A 22,707-nucleotide genomic window follows, 5' to 3' on the forward strand; every position below is an offset into this window, starting at 1 on the left:
AAAGACGGAGAGACAGAAGGGGCAAGGGGCAGGTTTGATGAGGTGGAAGCAGTCTACCTGGCACGCACTCTTCCTCTCGCTGGCTGAGCTCACATTGGGCAGACAGGAAGGCAGAGGCACAGACAGGAGGTAGATGACCTCAGATACACCACACGAACTCCAGCAGGAGAAAAATAATCAACCGCCGTGACTCACCAGCTCAGCGCTTCTCATTAGAGCGAGCGCCGAAACAAAACTGGGAACTTAGTGGCACACAAGTCAAATAGCTTGAGCTGGCAATCAACTCAAACACGCAGCTCGCTTGGATGAAGGATTTAGTAAAGCGTGAGATGTGTGTTGTGTGTAATATAATGATAGACTGCCAAAAATGAAAAACGAAGCTGAGAATTTTAAAAGCAGGCAAATGTTAAAAAGAAAAAAATGTGCTCAGAGATTTTTGAGAGCTTTTGAGTGTGATGTCATTTCAACTAGCTAAATTAATTAGATAAAAAAGGGAGGTCAAATGATCTGGAATAAATGACTCCAAAGGTAAAAACAAGGAGGAATGAACAAGTAATACAATGCCCGTTTGATACCATGCTATTCAAGGTATCTGGTATAAGACTCAAATCTTTGACAAAGTTTGTGATTCCGCTTGTTTTTCCTCCCCATGTCACTTAAAAGTACTTCTTCCATCTCAGTGTACCACAGGTATTCTGGTCATGACTCCCACCCACACTCTGTGACTCATTTGCATCAATTTGTGAGGTGGATGAACCCCATTATGTTCAAGCTGTCCATCAAGTGGCAGTCTTTCAGGGGTGGCACTAAAAACAGCTCCCGGGCACCAGAAACTGGCAGGTACATAACTACAGTAATTATCCTGTAGTCATTCAAAAGCTCTAATTTAGTGCAGGCAGACTTCTGGAAATGTAGAGAAAATGCTAACAGCATTCAGTACATAGAGTACATGCACACATGGAAGCGACGCAGGCATGCGGCACTGGCATCTAAGAAGGCACAGACGCATAAACACCCACACAAAGACTAATAAACATGGTCAGTGAAAAAATAGACACGGAGCAGAAACAGTGGAGAGATTGGTGGAACGCAGCATCCACATTTTTGACACTGAATTTCCTCCTGTTGTATTCTCTACATGACCCTGAACTCTTATTTCCCTGTGGAGGGGGATATTATGAAGGTATCAATAATAAAGTATTATTAGTAATTGTGTAAACACATGCTGAAGGTAGACAAATACACCAAAGATAATTACCCAGATTTGTAACTCTTAACTTTACAAATTAAGCCCCTTTCACACATGCACCTGCAACCCTGAACTTATCTAGACATTACCCGGAGGAGCTGGTTGTGAGAATGCAACGTCTGAATCATTGGGACCGGATATTAAACAGACTTTACCCTGCCAGCTCCCTAGAACAAAGTCTGTGTAATGTCGGATTGAGCCCATGTGTGAGAGCCGATCATTGTCCGGAGAATTCACAGCGAGCGAGTGAGCGTGTTGGTGATGGTCCTATTGTGTGGCCGTTGCAAAACTGGAAGAAAACAAACATCCGAGGGTGAAGAACAAGGGCCATTTCAGGGTTGGAAATTAGCACCAGCCACCAGCTAAATGTTGTTAAAATGCAAGTGGCTACTAGATTTGCTTAAGTCACCAGCCAGAAAAACAATGGCAATCTATTGAGTGGCTGGTAAAATTTGGAATCCACCAGCCACTGTGGCAGGTAGACAAAAAAGTTAATTGCCAACCCTGAACACAAATTCGCGCAGATAAATTCAAGGAACGGCAAGAGACCAAATTATGAAACGGCTACGTGATTTGCGTCATATCCTGCCTCCTGCACGCTCTACCCAGGCGCCACTGCTTGCCTCAACCAAACAGAGTATTTCCAGTATGTGAGAACGCGTCTGACACGGACAATCTCCTGTTGTGTGCTACATCTGTCAAAGGGCAAGTCCAGACAATGTCCGGACCTGACATTGAGAAAACGGATCCAAACCATCAAAAAAATGTGGGGGCGCCAATCCTTTTTCATGAAGTGCACTATCATGTCTTTCCCACTGATTCTTCAAAGCGGCCTTCAAAGACTCACAGTGGATCAGGCTGTGTGTTTGGAAAGAGGGCCATTTCAAGCCTTCAGTCCTCCCTCTGGCACCCTGCTCGGGCCCTCCAAGAGCCAGGAGACCCATGGAGAAAGGCCCCGCAGGGGAAATGTCCACAATGGGGTCCAGGAGTAAATAATTTATACGAGTCCCTGTTGGCATGGTGCAGCCTCCAGGCTGTAGATGCTCTGCCACTGCTGCTGCTGCTGTAGGGATGCAGCATATGTCCTCTCCCTCTAGCTGTTTCCCTTCTTGCCATCTTTTACTTAAATCCCCTCCTTTCGCCCTTGCCTCTTCCACAAAGCACTCCAACATGCTGGGCTCCTTGCTGCGTAGAGGACACTAAGCAGACTCCAGCCCCAATGACATCTTTAATAATTCTGACTTGAACCAATTGGGTTTATTGGGGGACATTCCTGCAGCACTGGGGGGAGGGCTGTGTAGCATCAGAAGTAGTCGACCCGCTGTATAAAGTAATATTGAAGCGGCTGTGCTTCGTCTTCCCGCTGATTCAGACGTACACAGAGACCTGGCTTTATTCATCCCAGAGAAAGAGGCTAATACGAATGACGCACAGGCACAATAATACAGAGACACAAAATGTATTGCCACTGTCTTGTAGGACACTTTATGCATCCTGAGCATTTCTTGTTTTTACACTGTCTAATAATTAGGGTAAGTCACAGTCAGGGTAATGACATGTCTCTACACGCCATCATATGGCAGCTGTCAACTGCAGGAAAACCATTAGGCTAAATGGAAGTGGAGATGAGGATATAAAGCTTCTTGCCCTGACTTGAAAAGCTTTTTCATATTTGATCATCTACTAACAATAAACTAGTGAGACATTTTACACAACATTTTTCTTCAGTTTTTTTTGTCTTCCATAATGTGACATTACGAGAGGGATTTACTGTAAATCAGATCTTTCACATTTGATTGGATGGCTCAAAAGGGAAACTGGCTTGGCAGATGCAAGGCTGTACTGAGATATGGAGCAGCAGAAGACTGTTGGCCTCCACCCACGCTTCCCTCACCCCCGTTGTTAGACCAGGAGGCAGAGGATGAGGGAGAAATGAATAAATTAGACCTCAACTTTTTTCAGAGGAGTAGGGGTGGGGGATGTTCAGGGCTAGATAAAAAGTCAACAGTATATGTCACATCGAAGTGGTGTACATCATCTGAAAGCTGGGAACCTGAAGATTAAACAGCTCAGCACTGTGTGTCAAGTGGTTTTAGTGATAACTAAGAAATACAAATTAATTAATTATTAATCCATTAATTAAAATAAATTGTGAAAGTGTATAAGGGTTTAGAACATTATGATAGAAGTTTGTGATGGCCATTCCCGAACTCTATTATGTCTCATACTGTAGTTTTTACCACTCAAGAATTGATAAAAATGATCAATAATCCCTCCAAAATACCACATTAAGACACCAAGACCTTGAGGAACACCATAGAAAAAGCCATGCTGTGATTTGGTTTCAAAAACTTCTGACATTTGGAGACTTCTGCAAGAATTGCCTTTTTCTGTGATTGGATGGCGAGCACTTCTGTTCTGGAAACTGCTCAGAAACCCCCTTATTGTCAATATAGCTAGGAAAGCCATCCATCCTCTGAATGCTCTAGGTCTCTAGTTTGTGGCTGTAAAGTTTCATGAGGCTGCGATTATCCTAGAGGTCACCACAGGTCATTTTATACAGTGAGGTCAAGTTTTAAAAAATGGTCTCACTACAATGAAATGGCTACTATTGGGACTAACATCATCACAAATGAATACAGTTGGGCTCATTGAATCCATAAGAGTCTCAGCTTTACAGTGATACCACATTTATGAAATTCCAAGATTGTAGGGACCCCAGTATGCAGAAATATTCAAATGCATCATTTTAGAATAGGCAAAAGTGTTTGTAGTTTCATATGATACGGTATCTTCGCTCTAGCTTGAAAACTGAGCCTGGTTCAACCTCTGAAAGACAGAATAGCGGCAGGGATTGCCAGCAGGCCATCGGATTGTTATGGGTTAAAGCATCTCAGTGCTGGGCGCCTGGGTTAGCTCAGTTGGTAGAGCGGGCGTCCATGTATCAAGGCTTGGTCCTGACCGCGGCGGCCAGGGTTCGAATCCGGCCTGTGGCCCTTTCCGCATCCACTCTCTCTCTCTCCCCCCTTTCCAAGACTCTATCCACTGTCCTCTGAATAAAAATGGAAAATGCCCCCAAAATAATAACTTTAAAAAAAAAAAAAAAAAAGCATCTCAGTGCTCAAACTTGAAATAAAACCCTAAAGTGGCTTCACAAAATCAATGTTACACTCTTGAGGCATTCATTCTTGCCATTGAAATGACTCTCATAAGACAAATCCACAGTTACAATCTACAGCTCTGTACTGTCATGGCAGATCTTGAGTGAAACAGAATGTTCCTCACTTCAAAGATCATTATTTTTTTTCTGAGAAATCCGAGCAGAACTATTTCATGAGAACATCTTATGCCAGCGAGGAGGTCAGGAGTTAGGTGCTCAGACAGCAAGGTATGCTGGGCCATTCAGGCCTTCACAAACAAAAAAGGTCTGAGGAAACAGTTGTTTAGCACCATGCTGTCAAGCCAGTTCACACGCTGTTCCGCGTGTGGAGAGCAAAATTTACTGGGTGACATAATTCTGTGCATAAACAGCCCTAATTGGCCCTCCAAATCCCTCTGCAAACATTTGAGGATCCTTGGTAAGCATCGTGCAGTGATAATTGTGATTTATCCTCTTTCTGTAGTCATCATTTAGCCTTTTGCCATCATTAGCTTCGCCGTGACACAGAGAGCCTGCTGTCCCGACATCCCCAGACCATCTGTCAGGCCGGGCCATGCCAACCACCAAACCAACCAACCAGCCACCTACCACCCTCGCATAACGCCCCATTTGGTATGGCATCTGTGTGCTCCAGCGATCTGCCAACAAAGGATTACTGAATGTTTAAACAAGCGCTCAGATATTTAAAAATATTCAAAAGGCCATTTAATCCTATGCTGGAGCTAATGCACTGAGTTGACAGTGGTCGTGGGGACACCCCATTTCAAGATGCCAAGGTGTTAATGACACGCACGATGGGAGAAATCAACACCTCATGCGGAACTAGCCTCCATATCTGATTAGCTTTGATTCTGTGTGACCGATCTCTGATAAAAGATGATTATAAGTCCCCGCTTGTTCAACAGACACCTATGGCACCTCTAAGCTTAATTAGTCTCGGTTTCTAATGTCAGTCCGGGAGATGTGTCTAGACAAAATGCCTGCCGCCTGTTAACAAGAAAGACAATCCAAAACAGCTTATTATCAGAGAGACCTCTGACTTGTAATCCGCTGCTAACAGTGTTTCGAAATTTGGGGATTTTTCTTCTGTATGAGACGGAAAGAGAGGGAACCGTCACAGTCCTCAGCTTTTACTACCGTCACTGCTTTTGTTTCTTGGCAGAACAAATTATCGAAACAGACTAGAAGGGTTTCATATAATCATTCTGTTTGACAATCCTCTTATTCACTCCAGAAACTTCACAATTGACAGACATATCAAACTCTAGGAGCACACTGTCTTAACAATTTAATGTAAAAGAAAAACAGAACAAAATATGTAATAATCTGTAAAAGCTTAGCTGGTGCGGATCAGTTCTTCTAGGATATCATCCTAACCAAAAGGCACATATCAAAGGAACAGTGTGTAACATTTAGGAGGATCTACAGGCAGAAATGGAATATAACATTAATATGTAAGTTTTCTTTAGTGTATAATCATCTGATGATAAGAATAGTTGTGTTTCCATTTCTAGAGTAGCCCAGAACGTTCAAACCAAACACTGTTAACTTTTCCTGCTTGGGCTGGAGTCGATAACGTTACTTGCTCCCGTTGCCGCCGCTCTCCCTCCCTTGCTTCACCACTCACTTCCCACGTACACACACACACTCTACGCACTAGCATTGCTCCAAATGACCAACGCTACTTGGCACACGGGAAAGGCTTCAGTTGGTTGCAATCTCCTCACCTTACCGCTAGACACCGCTAGATCCTACACACTGGACCTTTATGTGCTTACCATCATAACTGATGCTTGCATAAAAGGAAGACCAAATGTAATCTCATTCCCTTTCCTCCAACATTGTGTCAGCCTACATTGCAGAGCCAAAACATTTTGGACAAATCCAATCAGACATGCATCCTCTTCCACGTCCCTGTCCACCCTGAAGTAGAGCACATGAGAACTGCCATCACACTTGGTGAACATAATTACAGTGCATATGGCATATGGCTGTCAAAGTTGTGACGGCGTTAACGCAAATTTGTTTCAATGCCACTCATTTCTTCAACACATTAGCGCAACTTGGGATTTTTTACTTTGTAGTGGCCTCAGTTTTAAAACTAGAGTGAAGATACTGGCGTCATATGAAACTAGAAAACGATGAACAAAGTGAAACCAACCACGTCATACTGCTAATTAAGCAAAATTTTGGTAAGGAAAAACTGGCATGGCCATTTTCAAAGGGGTCCCTTGACCTCTGACCTCAAGATATGTGAATGAAAATGGGTTCTATGGGTACCCACGAGTCTCCCCTTTACAGACATGCCCACTTTATGATAATCACATGCAGTTTGGGGCAAGTCATAGTCAAGTCAGCACACTGACACACTGACAGCTGTTGCCATGCGATGATATTTTTATGGTAAATGTAGTACCTGTGAGGCTTTCTGGACAATATTTGTCATTGTTTTGTGTTGTTAATTGATTTCCAATAATGAACATACATTTGCATAAAACAGAATATTTGCCCACTAACATGTTGATAAGAGTATTAAATACTTGACACATCTCCCTTTAAGGTACATTTTGAACAGATAAAAAATATGTAATTAATTTGTGATTAATCGCGATTAACTATGGACAATCATGTGATTAATCATGATTTAATATTTTAATCGATTGACAGCCCTAGAAGATACATTATAAATGTCATCAATATACACAGTATATTGTACAGTATATAAACAATATATACAGACCAATCAGGCAGAGGGAGAATGTACTCATGACTTTACCGGCAGAGACCATTAATGTATATCCTACTCTCGGGCTGAATGCCCGGCAGTTGCTTTATATAGTAGTGTCTCCTATAGTGCAGTGCGGTATGCAACAATAGACCTTTGAGCAGAATAGCCTGGCTTGGAGGAATGTTTCAATAATTGCACTACAATGCATTACACACTGGGGTAAAATAAATCCACCGGTTTTTAACTGAAGATATTTCTGTATCGAGTGTGGATTTCCTGACGCTAATGGAAAGGTCTGCTTTAGTATTGAATGTTAACAAAAGATTTGCTTTGAAAGGTAATGAAATGAATCAAAAGGCTGGTATAATGAGGTGTGTAAGAGTGAAAAAAAAGGATATTGAGCCGGCTTATCCTACTGACATAATTCTCACTTGCTTTTAAGATAATAGGATTTTAAAACTTCACGAGGCTACAATACGTGTTAAGTGGACATGTTTTTTCCAGAGAGTGTTGTCAGCATCTCTGGTAAGTGTTACACTTGTGAAACAGAACCTGCAGTCTGTCAGCTACAAAACCATGTGGTGGCCAGAATGGAAGTGGCCAAACAAATGGCTACAACAAAAGGAATACAACTTCCTGTGGAAAGTGAAATCCTTCAAGGAGAAGTGTCCAAGTTCTCGGATCTAAACTTAGTTTGTCCAAAACATCATTCAAATGGAGAAAAACAAGTGAGGGAGAAGAAAAAAAAAGTGAATGTGCCTTCCAGCTCCATTTGCTGTGGTTCTTTGGAAAGGAAATAGTTTGAGAGAGCTCCGCGGTCTCTGGAGCAGCAGCATTAAGAATCAGACATTTTCTTTACTAACCCTCCTGAGATTTACTATCGAAAACCAATTAAGTCCTTGGCATGCTTGTGTGCTTGGAAGGGATCGTTGGAGCGAGTGAGAAAGGTCACCTGTCTCTTCGTGTCTCGGCATTGAAAAGGTCCCTTAAACACACACATTTATATATACAGCCTCAAAAACTATCACACGAGCACATCCATGTGAGCTATACGTCCCCCGGTCTCACCTACGTAATTAATGGTGTTAGGAACTGACTAGTGTGACCAAGACGGCAATCAGTATTCCCAAGATCACCCATCCTCCATGATCCGCTCACCACATATCTATTATGAATAAATGGCTGATAACAGTATGGTGGGAAACTTGGAGGAGATATTGATCACCCCAATTAAAACCGAACAAATTAGAGAGGAAAGGGGAGAAACTCTCTTCTGCCTGCAGGCCTATCTGGATGTTTATTTAGCTACGCAATTGCAGAGTCTGTTTAAAAAATGAGACATCTACAGTTTGAAATGATCAATGATCATTAACATTGGTTCATTAGCGCTGCTTCATTAGCATTCGTGATCTAAGATTATACTTTTCAATTAAAGCGATGAGTCATTTGTAGACGCTTGCTTCCAAAATCACAAACTTTTTAAAAGGTGGATTCATTTCTCCAAAAAATCTTGCAAGAAAATTAACATGAAAATGGTTCCTGAAGCTGTGCCAGTGGGGCTTCATATCTCCCAGTCCATGTAATGGCTTACTGCAGATATATGAACATTTAAAGCACCACAGAATTGCCAGCAAGTGTCACATTCGCTGGGTGTAATCAAGAGCAGATGGTGCAGTAGACTGTGTTTTGGAGAAGTTTGACACTTAATGAAACAGAATCAAGTGTTCAGTCAAGCAGAAAAAAAACATGCAAGATTTTAACTCTTGTCCCTCAATCACTTTGAGAATCACAAGTCTGGAACAGCTGACAGATCTCAGCAAATGTTGCTCCAATTACTGCAGTTAAACAAACTCCCTAGACTGACGGAGACATATCAGCCAAATTAGACGGGATAGAGGAGAAGAGAAGGGAAGAGGAGAGGTGTGAATGCTTGTCCATGTGAGGGGACTTAATTAGTGGTTCATGTGATCGTTCCTATGCTCTCCTGTCAAACGTAAAGTTACCGTGTGTCATAAAGCCTTTCCTGCCCTTGTTAGCTCCATGTTCGTCCTCTCGTCCTTATGGTTTCCATGGCAACAGACCCATCAGACTGGTCATAACCCCCTCATATTTCATACTCATCGGCAAGGTGTGTGTACAGCCAGTGCGGGGGCCACCGAATGTCTCTACTGAAAGTTAATTCCATTCTTTGGTCATTTCACTGGGTATTAATACACAAAGGGAAACATTTCTGAAGTAATTACATTGATATACAGAAACTATATGAGATACTGATATCACTACATTTTAGTTTTTTTTTTATTTAAGCCGTATTTTAAACTAAAAACCAACAAACCAATCATTAAAGGCTATAACTTGAAGCTGAAGCAGGCGAGATTGGAGAAAATATTATTAAAAAAAGTCATTTTTAAAAACGGTCGCTATATCCTGACAGTAGAGCATGAAACAGGTAACCTGAAAAAAATCATGTGCCTCGGTGTCCTTCGGTGTCTTCCGGTGCTCCTAACGGCATCTGCAAGATTTCACAGACCGGAGGAAAACAAGCAGTCAGAGCTGATCTGGGATCTGCTGACCATCTGCTGTCTATGAGAGCCGGCTGCCTATTTCTTGCCTCAAATGTTTTCAGAAACATCTTGTAGTGTACTGTTTAGCTGTAAAATGAGAAAGTTTGTGACCCAGCAGCCATGTTGACATTTTTTAAGGAACGCCAAGCACTGGTCACATGACTGGAGTACAGCCAATAGGAACGCTCTCTCTCTGAAATGACCTGTGATTGGTCAAAGTCTCCCGTCAAGGTACGTTTTTTAAAGACTAAAAACAGAGCCATGAGGAGGTGCAGAAGTCTAGTTTTCTCTCGGAACACTTGAATTACAATATGCTGAAAGGTTATTATGGAATTTTTGCCCAATGATGCCAAAAATATACTGCCTACTGCCACTTTAAGCCTGTGATTAAAGCTAAATAAAGTGCAAGCTTAGGTTCAGTCTACCCAGTGTAGTCAAATATCTGCATGCTAAGTAATGATTGGGATCCCTATGGATGGCTGAAAAAGAGACACTAGTTCAATATATTGACACTGACTGATTGTCCCGCATGGAAGAACAGCTCAAATGAGACAGAGATCCATTGATAGTAGCACTGCTAAGAGCCACTGATTGTAGGCTTAAGTCACCTGGCAGTGGCAGGCCAAACGAGCTACTGTTAAGATTCATGGCTGCAGTACTTCATTACATTGATCTGATTGATCTTTAGTAAATATAGGTTTTAGTTAGCTACCAGCTACAATAGGCTGACTGTAAAGTACATATCTCCCCTTAAGTTAACCTTAAAGCCATGAGAGTGTATGAAACCAAGTTAGAAAGCTAGCACTGAAGTTTAAATATAGTGGATAAACTTTTAAAATAATTAGCTAAAGGTAACGAATACAGTTGCCATAATTACCTAAACTTAATGGAGAAACAGTTGGAGTTAGCTAGAAGTAATTGATGAGTGGTTGAAATATGAACTAAAAGTAATGAATATACAGTTGAAATAATTAGCTAAAAATAATGGATAAATAGTTGAAACAATTAGCCAAAAGTAATGGATAAATAGTTGAAACAATTAGCTAAAAATAATGGATAAATGGTTGAAATAATTAGCTAAAAAATAATGGATAAATAGTTGAAATAATTAGCCAAAAGTAATGGATAAATAGTTGAAACAATTAGCTAAAAATAATGGATAAATGGTTGAAATAATTAGCTAAAAAATAATGGATAAATACTTGAAATAATTAGCCAAAAGTAATGGATAAATGGTTGAAATATTTAGCTAAAAGTAATAGATAAATAGTTGAAATAATTAGCTAAAAATAATGGATAAATGGTTGAAACAATCAGCTAAAAGTATTGGATGAATAGTTGAAATAATTAGCTAAAAGTAATGGTTGGAAGATCCAGTTTCTGTCACAAGTGGTACCAGTAGGAATGCAAACTTGACCAAACTGACCTAAACATTGACACTTCAATTATATGAAAAACATATAACAACAATATCCACTTCTAAAATCATTTAAAATGAACACATGTGGACCATGACATGTGGTGTTGGTGAAAGGGTACTTGAGCTTATCTGACAGGGATGTGGGGACACATCCATCTATCTAGTCTATAAGTGTGGCCTGGCCTTCCCCTGCCTGTAGGAGCTAAAATGAAAGACAAATGGGTGCCTGTGTTAACACCCATTTTTCTTCACCAACCAAAACGCCGACAGACTTATTCGATCAGGTTCAGTTCCACTAGGACGACCTTTGCTGGGTTAACAAAATGTCACATCTGATTTCACTGCGGGCATCAAGTGACTTGGAGATGTGTTCCAAGTTCCACTGGAATAGACTGACACCAGCACAGTAAAGAAGAAGCTCATCACGAGCCAACAGTCCAGTAATTCAATTGTTTCCATGTTATAGTTCTCAGTATTTTGTTCTTTTCAGGACTTTCTGACTTCCAGTGAAGCTGCTGGTTGCTCAGTTGTGATATAATTTCTCCTTCCAGTGATACAGATCAAACCTCCATCAATGCAACCTTTATATTTCTATGAAAACATAACGTTTTTGTCAATTTTTAGATCATTTATTTGCAATACTTGCCATTGTTTTTTATCAACTGTTGCTTTTGTTTTTGTCTTCCTCCCCTGTTGCTGTGTCTGAATTACTTTGTAATTTAATGAGACCTTATGATTGCATCTAACCAATGGTCTTCTGTTTGAATTTCGTTGATACAATGTGCAGCACACAGAGTTGACTTAACCTAAATCAATAACGGGGTTAACTAAAACAAATACAACACTGTGAATGCCTTATATTATTGGATGTTACAACTTGTTTGTGAAGCTTAGGGTGAAAAATGATTCTTATTTGTTTTGGCTGATCCATAAAGCAGACTACCAGAGTCACCTGTTCCCTCTTTTGCCCTTTTCATTACCAAGCTGAAATAATACAAAGAAAAAGGAAGAACTCTCTTTTCCTTCGTAAATTGTTTGAGACATTCCAGCTGGGTTCTACTAAATGTGGGATTTTCACCTGCACAGGTGCACCATTGTGCTCCTGCTAACCTTCTGACCAAGATAGTCATCTCTGGACCCACTTGGGTATAACTCTCCCTCTGTGCTGACACAGGCCGCTCTGTTCATCGTCACAGTCTCTATTTCATCTGTTCATTCATTCAGTCATTCTTCCTGGTCCAGCAGCTCGGCTCTCACGTACGTTAGCTGGGAACAGGAGTGGTTTCTGAGAGTGAGCATCACCTTCGATTCCTCCATGAGCGGTAATGAGATTCACATCGGGGGGATTCATCTGTGTGCAGGGATCACCTAAGTAATCGACTGAAGAATCAAACCCATCAGGGTCCATCGTGCTAACCTTCTCTTTGCGTTGTTTTGTTTTTTTCATTTACTCTGCCGCACCTTTCCTATTCCCTACTGCTGCTTGCCTGGAGGTTGCATCAATGCGTGACCCTGATCAATCGCTTGTCTTTGACTGATGACAAATGGAGCTGCTGTTTCTTTTATGAAAATCAATGAGTCCATATACCCGTTTACTTTAATCACCTCTTACTGCAAGCTGTGAGTAGCCATGCGGCCAATCCCCCCCTGATGAAAAGGATAGTTAGGAGCGACGGTATTGGTATCCAATCTCTTCTCCACATATTGGCACCGACTAAATTGACTGAACTGCCAGAGAGCGAGAGAGAGAGAGAGTCAAACATGGGAGGGGGGACGATACATGCTTGGATAGCGTGATGGCATGTTTATTTCAGTGAACACAAAGTGCCATGATGAGTATGATGCCGTGTGTGCTTGCTTGTCATGTGTATGTGTGCGTGAATCATGTCTAAAATGGGAGCGTGTGGGAGTTCTCTCTCCAGACGCCGTCAACTGACAGACAGTTTCATGCCTCTGTGCACTAAAACGTCTCCGAGCCCGCTGGGGAGGAAGGACGTGCCACACTTCTGTTTGTTCATTCACATGTACCACATACTGTACAAATCGCTCCCTTTTTCACTCAATAATTGTCTTTAATTATTCTACTATACCCCATGAGCATTGCGACAGAGCTCCTCGCTCTTTTACAACAAGCAACTGCAAAAGTGTCACATTCATTTTCAGCATAGACATTTCAGAAAGTCTTGATGTCATGTATTTAAAGCTTTGAAATAGAAACAATAGCTACCAATTGATTCATAGCTAAAGCTTGGTAGTAAACCTCAATGCTTATTTTGGCATAGACTGAAATGTGTCCATAGCACAAATTAATAAAAAACTGTAAAAGACAGCTGATTGATCAATAAATCGGTCATTTTGATAATCGATTACTCCTTAAAGTAATTTCTTTGAGCAAAGATCCACTGGTGCCGACCTCTAAAATGTGAATACTTACTGGTTTTCTTGATTTGTAATCGTGTTGACTTTATCTTTGATCAGATTGTTCCAGGTTTAATTCAATATTTTGCAAATTTTCCACTATATTCTATTTTAGGCATGTTGGGCAAAATGTCAGAAGATACCCACTCCTATTCATGATTATACAAGATTAAAAAAAATAGTATATTTGGTATTTAAAATGTAAAGTTGTGACACTACTAACTGTTTCAATTCTAGTTTAATGCCTGCACCATATAGGACATTTCATCTCTGTGCTACTAGTGCAAAATCCGGAGATATTATGCTTTCAATCTCTGTATTTCTCTCTTGAACACACACACATACACACACTCTCTCTATCTATCTCTCAGCCTTTCTAACAAAGGCCTTCGCAGAGACTCATTATCATTGATTGTCCCCCCTAAACTTTCCTTTTACATTCAGCTGCTCATCGCTCAAACCATCAGTGCTCGTTTGCACCATTGCCGTTCTTAAGGATTTGATCATTAATAATGCTGCAAAACACTAAATGGTTTCAAGTCCACTATTTCAACACACTGCCGTGTGACACTTATCTACAGCCTCATCACTGAGAGCAAGATGTGCTTCCAACATCCATCTAACTGAATCTCATAGCACTGATCCCTCTATGTCTACCTGTAAGCAGGGATCAACTATTATTCCTCTTTGACTACAAGAGACTGTGGAGTTGTGCAGCAGGTAAGACCAGGGGTTTGAATTACAATCTGCCTCTCTGGGATGGAGGGTGAGACCATGGTTGTTTGCATATATATTACTCTGTTGCGTCTGCAACAAACAGGCTCATGCACAAATCATTGAAACATACTGACACCTCTACATAGCACAGATATGATCATACTACAGACACAGGAATAAATCAATGGTTGTGTGATAAATTGATACATGGCTCAACTGGATTTGCTATAAATGTTGGGCATCGCAATGTACAATATGCCACCACCAGCAGATGCACCTGCATACTATCAGCAGAGATCGTATATATCTTAACCGACTGTCACTCATTTGGTTACAGCTGCAGACACTGACAGTATACAGTGTTAATTATAGCCCACAGTATACCAAGCACACCATGCACTGTCACTGAACCATATACTGTATATAAGAAGTGGATGTAGTCACCGTGACGCCACTCATTGGTTTGTGGACTGCCGTTTTGAAGCCTTCAGTTTGGCATTTCAGACAATGACGTCTTGATTATAGTATAGGTAACTTTCATGAACTAAAAACACACTGTTGTTAAACAAAACCATGGCAACACCAAGACCGAACAACGCCATAGCAGCGACCTGTTAATCACAAGGTAGCCACGCCCTAAAGTATACCCTGCTTTATCGTCTATTTGACTCTAAATGGGACCATAATTTACTAAATGAACATCATGCTGTATTGAAGAAGACTTGAAATTAGCGATTGAGACCATAAACTCATGTTTAAAATGTTTACTGAGGTAATAAATCAAGTGAGAAGTAGACTCATTTTCTCATAGACTTCTATACAATCAGACTTCTTTCTGCAACCAGAGGAGTCGCCCCCTGCTGGCTGTTAGAAAGAATGCAAAATTAAGGCACATCCGCATTGGCTTCACTGTTCAGACCCCGGAGGTAACCCAGTGCACTGAACTCATGTTACCTAATATTTCCATGCTTTGTCAGCTATTCATCTTGTCATGCGGGAGTGTAGCTGTGTCCAGGGTCAGACAAAGGCCTTGCCCACTCTTCCATCGATAGATTTGAAGGGCTGTGATTGTTGCAGCTGGAGCACACAGTGTGACCCCGTCCTTTATCGATACACACCAGACAGCACACATGATGGAAATAAACACTGCCACAGCAAGAGCCTTCGAGCACCAGAGAGTAGATTAAAAATAAGCATTTCCTCGCTTGTACTATTACATTTAAAGAACCTGTTTATTTTAAAATTTATTTTCATATTTGTTTAAGCTTTAAGTGATACATAAAATGTTTTCGGGGTGCAGTCCACCCAGGATCTGGGTCTGTTTTCTGATATGTAACTTATAAAGAAAAGAAAAAGAATTTGGCAGGGCACTCCTCCACATTTCCAAAAATAAATACCAGGACATTGATGCCGTATGAACAGTTTCATGTTTACTGTCTAAACTCTGTAGTCGCTGCCTTAAACACTGTCATAACACAGCCGCTCTGAATGTGCATTGGATAAGGGCGAATCTAAACCCCACAGTAGCTTGCTGCGTACTCGGAGGAGCTGTTTAGCACTTACTGCTGTGGGAGATGGAGCTTTAGCCGACTTTGTTGGCCAGACAGAGCGGTGGTGATAATGGCCTGCTGGCCTCTCCCAGATCCTGTTACACTGCTGGGGACACATACCCTGTATTTAGCAGCAGTCCTCTCTGCTGCAAGCTTACACTGTAACAGAGCTGGCGGCCACTTCCTCTCACCTCACAATAAAAGGAAAGTCTGAAGGAACAAATAGCTCTGGAGGAAATTAATATTGTAGCCTTGATTCTGCTGCCAACACCAATCCGTTCATTACATTTTTATTCACTATAAAAAAGACGACAAGGAACAAAGGAAACCAAAAGAGAAACCTAAAGCCTTTTTTTCATATTTAACATGTTTAACACTTTCACAATGTGTTTCCAGTTCATCAAAGATAAATATAACCTTTTTGGTTGCATAAAAATGTCTTATTCAGCGTTTGGTTGTACTTAGTTCCACCCTGTTGTGAGACTTCTGGTTGGCGATGGTCAATAACCAAGATGAGGACGGCCGAAATGCCGAACTCGAGGCTTCAAAACGGTGACGTCACGGTGACTATGTCCACTTCTTATATACAGTCTATGATTTAACTGCATATCGTAGCAGCATGATTATGTTTGTTTCCCAGTTTGTTTTGGAGTTGTGAGTGATTTCCATGTGTTTCTCGGCTGATAGCAGTGGCTGCGTCACTCAAGACGGTCCACCATTGTAAACTATCCCGTTTGACAAGACCCCAGAAATCAATTTGTTCCCCTCTCAGTTAATTGTAATTATTTTTACCACCACAAGCAAGCATGCCTCTGTGCGCGTGAAATTCACCAATTCTGCAACCAGAAAATGTTATTTTGAGAACAATCCTCTGCCTGTGTGTGAGCATATGAGGGTCTGTGCAGCCGTCTGCTACACTCAGTCAGTCAGCAGCACCTCAGTCTGATCCTGTGTGTCGTGGGAAGGATGAGCTGTGTGATCCTCATGTCTTGTTTAACACACACAGGGAAATAATTCACCTACCACATGGCAGACTCAGGCTGTGGGTAAGATAAAGATATCTAAATTATCAGACCACATTCTGCCCTCCCGCAGTGTAACAGCAGCTGTGCTCTTGATTTCTTACTCCCATTATAAAAGATGGGAAGATCTGAGAACGAAGTCTGCGGTACAGAACACTAAATCATTAAGGTTTTCCATTTTCAAGATGTATGTTACAACCCTGAGCACAAGCAGGACATTTCTCAGACAGACATCCGTTCGGTTGTCAGAGAGACGGAGAGAAAGCATGTAATTTCATCTGTCAGACACCTACTGTAAGCAGCATGGTGAGATGCTGATTACATTTTCCTCTTGCCAGTTTCTGCGAGGAAAGAACAATTCAGACTGAAGAACAGTTCCAGAAAGCAGAGGGACGGCCTGGCAATGATGCCCTTCACAGCGTGAAAAGGAGGCAGAGTGAAGTAGATCGCAGTTATTCCGAAGTTAGCTGCACGGTAAAGTGTACACGAGAGATTGTAGATGTGATTGGCTTTAGTTGTTTGGCTGGTGCTGAGGGGTGGGAACACGCTGTGCAAGAACAAGCTAATCTGCTGATTTAATAAAGAGACAATATGAAGGGATGGTTTGGAACAGTGGGGTTGGGTACAGCTTTGACACATCCCATTTTATTCCCAAGTGTATGAATTTTCTTTCTTTTTGTTTTGTTTTTTTCTCCCTCCAGTGAAGTGACTTTGGATACAATCTTTGAGCAGATTTTCATTTGATCAAAACTGCTTCATCAAATGAAAATCTGCTGAGAAACTCTATGAACCAGCCTACCATAATAACGTACTATGGCTGGCTAACAACATCGTCTCTGACCCCAACCACGACCTGAACAGTGAATACAAATTGATGCCATCAAATCAGAGATACTGGGTTCCAGGATTTAATAAGGTTAGACTGAAGTACTCCTTTGTGAACTAGTCAATCCTAAAATTAAATGTGGAGCCTCATCGCAGATGAAATGTACGCTGAAGGGTCTTGAATATAAATGTTTAAATGTATGTGTCCTTGTTTCCTCTCTTAAATTTTTTGTCTGTGTTGATGTTGCAAATGGAGCTGCTGAGATGCAAGAACAATTTCAGACTTGATCTAACAATAAAGTTATATCATCATCATCATCATCATCATCAGGAACTTGAGCACTGTTTGGCGCCGTGTTACTGTCCATGTTTTATTTAACTAGAAATAGGACTATTTTTCTTTCTTTCAGACTTTCCCTTTAAACGTTTTAAAATAAACTGGAGTTTTATTATTTAGACAGTATTACGGTGGCTAACAAATACCAATGGAAGGCCAACGTCCATGAAACGTCAGGTAATTCTGAAATGAATAATCTCCACTACATGTGTCTCCACAGATCAGTTGAATACTTATTAGGTTTGTATCATATTATTATATTATTATCTGTTGCATAGGTAACACCCAATAAACACTATATAAGGACAGGTATTAGCATAGGTAACGCCCCCTAGATACTATATAAGGACAGATATTGGCATAGGCAACGCCCCTATAGACTATAGGCAAAACAAGATGTAGCTTTCTTATCTTGGTAAGAGTGCTCTTGAGCACTCGTAAAATTTCCTCTTACCTAAGGGATGAGCAAAAATAACAATGGTGAATCCCAAGAATCAATAGGGACTAACAAAATAAGAACAAATCGTGAATATGAACAAAAATAAGAGAAAATGTGTTCATATAAGGCTTTCTGCATGAGGCTGCCTCTCAATTAATTAAACCTTTGTCATATTTAAGACCGTAAAGTAGATAGGGATGCTGTTGTTCCATTCTTTGCCTTACAACTTACATTTCAAGAAGCAATATTGGCTTTTTGAAACTAACAATTTGAGCAAAATACTACTGAATAACACAAAATTCTTGATGTAGACAAGATTAAATAAAAAACAAATTCATCCAGCGGATGACAGAGTTGCAATTGCCACTGCCAAAATGAAAGAGATAACTTACTTCCTTGCCACCACAGTTTGAATACTCCCTGATGACCATGCATGTGAAAAGAACCATACAGATCTAAAGGCAACAGCTAATGCTTTTTTTTTAGCTTCATGTCCTTTATGCTCTGAGGTGAACATGGCAAATCTGCCAGCTATTTGTGGGTATATGAAGTGGATGACTATTAGTGCTGAGCTTTGCTCACCAGACCTAAGGGTGTGTGATTTATTTCTGGAGCCACCCGTCAAACAACGGTTGCTTCTTGTCATTCTGACAAGCGGCCAATTTAATCAGCCTTCATTATGATGGGGAGGACACATGCTAATTAGCACCATCATCCTGAGCACGGTAGAACAAAGTGTACTGTTTTTATCGTGCTTTGCTGTTCTACTCGGCACAAGTGTGTTTGTTTATACAGTTGTAAGTGTTCCTCTCTACAAAATGAATTAGTGTTTTGTGTGAGTGAGTCTTCACGGCGATGAATCATATCTGAGTAGCTGGAGCCCGTGGGCAGGGTGGCATAAGTTCATCAGAGGGCAGACACGCCGCCCGCGCACTGCGATGAGCCGGCGAACACGGCAGCGTGCTAAAAAACCTTAATGACCTTCAGACAGAAAATCCGATGGCGCTCAAAGACAATACGAAGTAACTTGAGCCGTAGTAGAAACGAGAGCTCAAAAGGGAGGCGAGCCAAAACAGCCTTTCCATCTGGAGCTCATTTCGAGCCAGTCTGTTGAGGATGATTGCATCGGAGTCTGACAATATTGGGCTGAGACGCGGGACTCTTGAGTGGCACAATAAAAGCACTTCTGAAGCTTTTTAACCGACATGTCATCACCAGTTCAGCATCTCGTCTCATTTTGGCGAGTGTGTTGGTTTCCAGCAATTTGCATGAATGAATGAACGCTGCCAAGGGAGCTCTTGAGCGAGAGCAGAAGAGAGCGGTGCAAGCTTTAAAGAGGAAAGAGCATATCAATATAAAACTAACAAACACAACAACAAGAGTGTAAAAAATAGGAGTTCTATGTGCAGTATGACTTGCAGAGTATTAAGTTTGAACGTGAAATGTTGACAGGAAAAAAGGATTTTGTCTTTCGATCCGCATCCTCCTCATTTAACCTCTCATAGATACAAGCATGGATAGAGAGCACTGATACATCCCTAATCATCAGTTTCAATCATTTTCATTGGAAGGCAGCATTTTTATAACCTGACCCTGTGAGATGGTTCCTTACTCAGAACCATCTGAGAAGCTGTCATTGGAAACTGTACGGAAAATGGCAGGTACTTTCAAAAAGTACTTGGCAGGTGATTGGATGAACCATCTGTCAATCAAACTAACGACAGCGAAACTAAATCAAGGCGAACACATCATACTTTGCTCCTCTATTAGTGAAGAAAAACTCTCCAGTTCTGATATAACTGATCTCGTGACATCACGAGAATCCAGCAAGGTTAGTATTTTTAACCAGAGTTGATTCAAATTTGTTTTAAATGTTTAAATGTCATTATGGTGTATTTTTGAGCACATATACTGTATGGTACTCGGTCACATGACTCTTGTTTCATATGTAGGACTGTGTATTGGCAAGAATCTGGCGATACAATACGTATCATGATGATTTTAGATACTATTGTTGTAGTATATAGAACACACAACCATATGCATAAAATCTGAATAAAAAAAGTTGACTCTTTTTATGCAGTCAGAACAGTGGGGATCTACATTTGCATTGATCACAGTCCCTGTAACATCCAACATAATAGCACTACTTTAAGAGGGCACATACACTGAGAGGGCGCATCTCTTTGCAAATTAAATAAAGTATTATTGACTGAGTTAATCTTTGCATGTTAACTATTAATTAGAAATCAATAGTGTTTTTGAGAATCAATACAATATCACGAAACATAGTAATGCGATATTTAGTTTTTTCTATATTTGCTTACACTCCTACTCATATGTGTCTTTTATTCCAACCCGATCTCATGGGAAGGCGGATAAATAGCACAACATTATAAGGACATTCCGTGTGTCATGAAGACGCATTTTAGGCTTTTCGCGTGTCATTTGTACGCCACGCAAAACTATGGTACCGCCTGCAACAAAACCCCTTATATAGGTTTAAGAAAAACATCATGGTTGGGCTCAAAATATGTACATAAACCAAGTACAATACGTACGGAAACAACGTAACAGAAGTAAGGATGTCAGTACAAATGTCAGTAAAAAACATGTGGTCACTCACTCTGAGCGTTGCACATTTACGTGGATGCGTTTACATTGCAGTCAGTACAGACTAAATGGCGTACAAATGACACGCCGAAAGCAAGAAAGGCGTTATTATTGCACGCTAAATGCCTTGCGCATTCACACACCTTTTCCTGTAAACGGGCTGTTTATTGTAAACTCATTCTGATTTCTGTACCTGTCTAAATCAGTATTATGTGTTCTGCATAACCAACACCATCATTTTCAACAAGCTCTTTGTTTGACTGGAGAAAAAAAAAAACATTCTTTCATCATTTTGTGCAGCATCCTTGCAAAAAAACCTTCACCATTCTGACAGGATCCTTAAAACGTGGGAAGGAGAAATGCTTGAGAAGCAAGCCGTGAATAGTGCTGTCCACTTAGAGCAACTGCTGTCCGGTATTATCTGTGCTTCTCGCGTGACGTCTTCCTCTGACCTCCCATCATCTCTGTGTCCTTCCTCTCGTCCTTTCCCTCGCCTTCTGCAGACCTTACATAAAAAGCTCCCCTTGCTTTTCCCTCTCCTCTCTCTGCTTTCCTTCCTCTCATCCCCACAGTCTCTTCATCACTCCCACCCCTCCCTAGCCTACCTCTCCCCTCTCCTCCCTTCCTCTCCTCATCCCATCAACTCTTCAGACACTGTGTCTCACTGGTGCTCCCATTACAATGCCCAGGGTGCATCACCGCTCCATCACCCAGTAATGGATTTCCAATGCTTCGACCATCTTACCTGTCACGTGGTCATGTCTCCTCCCTGGGTAGCATCACTCTGTAAGCTGTTTAGAAATGCATGAATCCTCTCTGTGTTATTGTACTCATTCCATCATTACTCACTCCCCAGACGGAGCAGCAGTGCGCGACCCCCACTCGCTTCCCCTGCTGCACCGAGTCAAAACGATGAAGACTGCCGCTGCTATGAAACAGCAGCTCATCACAAGACTAAATAGATCCAACAGATATATGAAATTGAGTCATTAAGCGGGGATATATAATACGAAAGTGGAAAAGAACGCGGGTTATTGTTCTAATTATCGCTGGGCAAGTGGGAAATTAACTGCGAGAACTGAATTTGGCTTTGTAGCTGCACCAGAATGTGCCAAATTCATTGACAGTCACAGCGTGCCAGATTAAAAAAATATGTGTACAAATTCCTCTCTCATCGCTCACAATGAAAAGCCTTTTAATTAGCTGTGAAATAGCAATTTGGATGCCCTGGAAACCATCCATGTGCTGCGTGGATTTGTATTCAAATTGTCAATCCTGAGTGTCATTTGATCTTCACTTCCTCTCTTTTGTCTTCACGTCACTGTCTAAAAACTGTCCTAAATATGAGCAGAAGAATTGTGAACTCCATCCATAACAGCCGCACAGAACACATATCAATCACAAGTCACATCAATGCAAAATATGACCATCTGAAGGTCATATGAGACACAATTACATTACCTACACCTACCATACAAACAAATATACCCATAACTGAACGTACAAGTGTCATGCTTAAATGTCAACCATTACAACAAGCACTTCAACGAGTTTCAATTCTATCCGTAACAGAGTTCACAGCTAGATGGATGCAGACAGTGTCTGATTCATGATCGGGCTCACACCCACTCATGGCTTTCATTTCTGTGCAAAAATAAACACTTA

The 22,707-nt window shown here is 41.1% G+C and overlaps 1 protein-coding gene across 3 annotated transcripts in view; it reads right to left on the reverse strand.

Moving 5' to 3' along the window:
• LOC119476826 (1-phosphatidylinositol 4,5-bisphosphate phosphodiesterase beta-1) overlaps positions 1-22,707 on the reverse strand; it is a 141,703-nt gene that overhangs the window by 79,617 nt on the left and 39,379 nt on the right. The window lies entirely within an intron of this gene.

This window comes from Sebastes umbrosus, chromosome 18, assembly GCF_015220745.1.
Source record: "Sebastes umbrosus isolate fSebUmb1 chromosome 18, fSebUmb1.pri, whole genome shotgun sequence".
Taxonomy (NCBI): domain Eukaryota; kingdom Metazoa; phylum Chordata; class Actinopteri; order Perciformes; family Sebastidae; genus Sebastes; species Sebastes umbrosus.